At 45.5% G+C, this 5,961-nt stretch overlaps 1 pseudogene; it reads left to right on the top strand.

The window, feature by feature from the left end:
* LOC104987922 overlaps positions 1-5,675 on the top strand; it is a 181,901-nt pseudogene extending 176,226 nt beyond the window's left edge.
* The last annotated feature ends 286 nt before the right edge of the window (positions 5,676-5,961 follow it).

The following is a 5,961-nucleotide window of genomic DNA, read 5'->3' as shown; positions in this document are numbered from 1 at the left end:
AAAATAACACTGAAGTGAATGATGCAGCGAACAGAAGGTGAACAGTGTTACTTCATAAAAGAGACTTTTAAGGCATGGTGACTGGCAGCTGCAAATTTGTGCTGGGCACATTGGAGCACTATAACGTTATCATTGCACTTCACTGACTCCTTCTATGTGATAAGCACTCAATACATCTTTGCTAAGTTGGATACAGGCCATTTATCTGCCATGGAATAGACAGGTTGACCACTTTTCAATGAATCTGAGTTGGAAACTACTGTATTCCACCTTCTGACACCTTTTTTAAGATTTCTTTTTATGTGGACCATTTTTTTAAGTCTTTATTGAATTTGTCACAATATTGCTTCTGTTTTATGATTTGGCATTTTGGTCACGAGGCATGTAAGATCTCAACTTCCCGACCAGGGACCAAACTCGCACCCTCTGCGTTGGAAGGTAAAGTCCCCCTGATCTTTCTTATTCTGTAGCTATTTGGTCATCAATTTCTTCCATGAACACAGTAGAGAAGGTATGTAAGTAGAAAGTGCAGAAGGATCATACCACTCCAGGGGGTATCGTTCACATGGTAACCAATGGAGCTGAGCAGTGTGACAGCCTGGTGGGGAACCCTCCAAAGTCACAGCTTCTGCAGACACTGTCCTTGTAGAAGAAATGGTTGTGAGAGTAGACCATAATTCCAAGGACTGTGTTGGGATCACTAATTAAATCTGTCTCACATGCCATATGGTGCTTCCCTGGTGGCTCAGTGTCAAGAATCTGCCTGCCAATGCAGGAGACTCAGGTTCAATCTCTGGGTCGGGAGGACCCCCTGGAGAAGGAAACAGCAACCCACTCTAGTATTCTTGCCTGGAGAATCCCAAGGAGCCTGATGGGCTACAGTCCATGGATACAAAGAGTCGGACACAACTTAGCAACTAAAACAACACATACCATATGAAAAGCAAGTGTTCTTCTGATGACATGATTAGTATGTAAAGCAGGTAAAATTTGACCTTCTGTCTGTGATATCCAGGATCCTGGAGAGGCCAGACAAGAGCCCAGAGTGATGCCCTGTGATTCAGAGGATGGACTTCAAGTGTGGTTTTGGATTTCACTCAGGATCTCAGGAAAGTTCAATGACACAGGAAATCCCAGCCCATCCCTAGGGAATTCTGACACACCACTAAAGACCTAGTTTCAGAGAAGCTGAACCTAGGGTCAAGAAGCTTTGGGGAGTCAACTGCAAAATTCTCAGGGCCCTTGCAAACAAATCCATGTCATAACAGAAGTTTGAAACTGGCCACGTTGAAACTACTCAGACTGCAGAAACCCACAAATGCTTCAGATCAGGCCTGTGTTTTAGAGCTGGTTGATCACCACTGTTGAACATACCACTGATCACATATGAAATAGGAAACAGGCTACAGCTTCCAAGGTAGGTAACCAGACCCCACACAGGTCACCATCAGGAAGTCAAGGGTCTCCCGGATGGCCGTAGAGAAAGTCACCAAGCTCTAGGAAAGAGGTTCAGGTAACAAGTAAGTATTGAGTGTTGACAGCTGTTCTACCCAATGGTACATCCAGAAGGTTAAAGACAACCCTCTGACATTGGAAGAGTTCCCGAGACTGACCCTTGAATCCTAATAATATCAATAACAGTAGAAACTCAATCAGCACGGTGTGTCAGCAGTCCACACCTCACCTATGGCATTGGTCTTATTCACCTCATTTTGTAGATGAAGAGACAGAGGCTCAAAGTGTTGGAGCATCCCTCTGCAGCCCAAAGTGGGAAAAGCCAAGACCAGCCCCCAGCATGCAGAACCTGGTGACAACACCCACAAAACAAGAGCATAATGGAGTGAGGGCCAGCGGTGGACAGAGACATCGACACCAGGACCACCAGCCTGGCAGATCCCTGAGGACAGACAAGCTAGGACTCCAGGGAAGGGTGAGAGACATGGGTGGAAGAGGGGGCAGCAATGGCAGCAGAAGAAAGTCCAGAGCTGGTGTGTGCCTAGGGTGTCCCAGGCCTGTGATCCGGGGTTGGCCAGAGCAAAAAGTGTCTGTAACTCAATGACATCACAAAGGTGATGCCTTCTGAGGCATGCATTGAACCTATCTCCCCAAGATAAGCTGCCAGGAGATGGCCTGAGAAACTAGCTCACCAGCACTGGATGAAGGCGTGTGCACATCCCTTCATTGTTCAGTCACTAAATCATGTCTGACTCTTTGAGACCCCATGGACTGCAGAATGCCAGGCTTCCCTGTCTGCCACTCCCCTGGAGCTTGCTCAAATGCATGTCCATTGAGTCAATGATGCCATCCAACCTTCTCATCCTGTCATCCTCTTCTCCTTTTGCCTTCAATCTTGCCCAGAATCAGGGTCTTTTTCAATGAGTTGGCTCTTCCCATTAGCTGGCAAAGTATTGGAGCTTCAGCTTCAGCATGAGTCCTTCCAAAGAACATTCAGGGCTGACTTCCTTTAGGATTGACTGGTTTGATCTCCTTACAGTTCCTTACAGCTTACAGCTCCTTACAGCTTTCCTCCTTACAGCTCCTCTCAAGGAACTCTCAAGTCTTCTCCAGCACCACAGTTCTAAAGCCCATCATATCACTGAAGAATTTATTCTTTCTCAGAAACTCTAAGCCATTCCTCCAAGTCCTCATTCCCCACCGTGAACATTGAACTAGACTTCTGTTTTCTCACTGTGCCAAACACATTTTATTGGGCTAATTACTCCATCTCTGATGGTGGCAATTACACTTTGGATTCATGTCATGGTTTAACAGAGGCTGACGGTGCTGGGACTGTAAACTTGAGGCTGCAGTACTGAACAACAGATTAAGTACTAATAAATGGTTTTGTCTCTTCAGTGACTCTGCTGACATCTCGTTCATCACTGATGATCCTACCTGACATGATCCCACCTGCTGAGGTCCTGAGGGTTGTTTCCTTAGCACTATGGGGTGTTTGCTACCTGGGCTCCATCACAGCAAAGTCTACTACATGAAACTATCTGTGAGCCAAGTTATGTCCTTTGAGATCATCACGAGAGTACACAGAGAAGCTGTATCGATGTAGTCACTAAGGTGGCTATCATGCTGCCCCACCCAATGCCCAGTGCTAACAAGGGTGCCCCCCGAGTCTGTAGGGCTCAATGGACCAGACAGAAGTTAGCTGTGAGCCTGTGAGGGGTTGGGGGAGGCGGACAGGAGGGGTTTTCTCAGGCTACCTTCCTTCCTCTGAGAACAGGGGATTTGGAGAATTATTCAATGAGCTCATTTTTGGAAGTGTTTCTGGGCTCAGCTCCACTGAGATGTTGAATTAGGACACAGTATTCCCAGGTTTTGACTTATTAAAGGAGCCACGGGTTAATATGATTGAAGATACTGACCAAAATGGAAGTTCAAGAGTTCTCATTTGAGCATTTTTTAATAATAATGAACATTTAGAAACAATATTCATGGCCAAAAATAAAATGATAATTTATTTTGATCACAGTAAGTCTTGGAAGATGTTATGATGTGTTAGATGTGAAAAGCAAAATGAAAACTTTATTTTTCTGAATTTTAAAAATAATTTAAATGTGCATCTTTCTATGTCTATCTGTTCACATGTGTGTATATACAATATTATATATTAATAAAATATATGAATAGTGTAACATACTGTAAAGATACATTTTTATATTATGTTTCACATTAGAAAAGTATATGCAAAATGTTGCTGAAGTTATTTCTGAGTTGTGGGTTTACAAAGGATTTTTCTTTTATTCTTCATATGTTTCATATTTTTAAGTCTCTATAATAAGCATGTATAATTTTATAGTGAAACAGTTAAGAAGCCTCCAGTTACTATGATAACCAGAAACACACTGTATCAAGACACGAATATCTCTTAACTCTTCACTCGTTGCTCCTCTAACCAGCTGACTATGCTTCTTGCACACGTTAGTGATCATGGAAGCGGGTCTACCAGTTCAGACTAATATGCGGTCACCCCAGGGCACAAAATCCAAGGCTCCCACATGCACAGGTGCCCACGTGCTGTGCCCTCTACCACCCAGGGCTGTGGTAGAGACAGAGGTATATGACCGGCTGGGAAGAAGCTGAAATGTCTTTGAACATAAGAACAAAAATGTCTTTGCCCTTTGCTAGGGAACAGGAACTCTTTCATCTCCAAAGCACAGAGCAAAGATAGAAAATGCCTGCAGAGAAACACCAGCAACAGAGCCAAGAGTTCCTACAAAACATGCAAATAGGCACGGACATCACTGGATCTCTCCATGTGACTCTTCCTTCAGCTAAGAAGGAAAATTATGTTCTAGGTTTCCCTGGGGGCTTCCCTGGTGGCTCAGAGGTAAAGAATCTGCCTGCAATGCAGGAGGATGTGGGTTCAATCCCTGGGTCAGGAAGATCCCCTGGAGGAGGGCATGGCGACTCACTCCAGTATTCTTGCCTGGGAAATCCTATGGACAGAGGAGCCAGGCAGGCTACAGTCTATGGGGGTCACAAACTTAGCAGCTAAACAAACAAAAAAATGCCATCAGAAGTTTTTGAATATTAAGTAATAGGTATCATCAAAAATAGTCTATAGTCAAAATAATCTTTAAATGGTAAAATGCATCTTCCATATTTAAATTTCTGTGGCAAGGACATTTCATCCACCAGAGGAGGGCAGGCCACTGCAGCATCTAACCAAGACACCAGCGCTGCCCAATTTTCTCCCATCAGTCCCCTCCAGTGCAGCTGCTGATCCCTGGGGATGGCTCACTGCCAAAATGCCCTGAGTGTCGGCACTGCCTCTTCTAGAAGTGTGTAAACCTTTGTTTACAAGCATCTGTATCTGAATCACCAGTGGGCCTTTAAAAAACCTAAGTTTCTGGGCCATAGCCGGTCCTACTGAACCAGTCCTTGGTCCCTCCTGGGTCCCCACCCTGAGGTCTACCTCTCACCTGCTTCTCAGGTGAACTGCATGCACGTTCCAGGTTGAGAAACTGCCTGGCTGCCTTAAATGTTGTCAAATTTTGCCTTAGGAGAAATTCTTTCTCAACTTACTGACTCTCCTTTTCTTTCTCCTGTCCCTTCTCACAGAAAACAAGTTTTTGCACATTAGGAACCTTGTCTCTTCATGTAGTTTAAACCTCAGATGACGTATTTTATAGGGTCAGAGCAGTTTTCTCACCCTGTCAATTAAAGTGGAGCCTTTGAAAATGTGCTTAAACTGAAAGCATCAAAATGAAGCCTGTCACAGAGTCACCTTGAGTCCCTCTGGGGACGTGAAAGGTGGGTCGGCTGGGAGCAGAGGGCGCAATGAGGGAGAGAGCTGAATACCAAAGCCCAGAGGAGACCAGGAGGGCACACGGCAGGCTGCCCCAGGAAATCACAGACTTAACAAGCAGACGCTTATTAAGCTCCTGCTCACCAGAGGCGTGGTGACCTTTCAAAGATGAGCCACAGCCCAAAAGAGGAGAGGGAGCAAGGAAGGACTCGTGGAGCCAAGACTGAGAGAGATGGCTGCAGCATCACAGGCTCCTACCCCCAGAGGCTCACTGTCAGCCCTGCGCTCTGTGCAGACACCACGTCAGCCACACCGCAGTGGGGACCGGGGGACCTCTGATGAGGAGAAGGTCCACGGAGAAGCCCTGCTCACTGTCAGTCCCCCTGGCTTTTCCAGAATTCTGATCTCTTAAATGGCTCATGTTTCAAATCCTCAAAAGAATTCTAAACTACCCATATCCGCATCATTTACTAAATCCCTAGAGTTAGATTCTTAGCAAGGAGATGCCTAGAAACAATGAGACCTTGTGGGTACATCCCATATAAGACTGATATTAAACAATCTTGCGGAGAAGGCAATAGCACCCCACTCCAGTACTCTTGCCTGGAAAATCCCATGGACAGAGGAACCTGGTAGGCTGCAGTCCATGGGGTCGCACAGAGTCGGACACACTGAGCGACTTCACTTTCACTTTTCAC

The sequence above is a fragment of the Bison bison genome, unplaced genomic scaffold, assembly GCF_000754665.1.
Source record: "Bison bison bison isolate TAMUID 2011002044 unplaced genomic scaffold, Bison_UMD1.0 scf7180017864108, whole genome shotgun sequence".
Lineage (NCBI taxonomy): Eukaryota > Metazoa > Chordata > Mammalia > Artiodactyla > Bovidae > Bison > Bison bison.
This window is presented reverse-complemented; position numbering and strand designations above follow the sequence as displayed.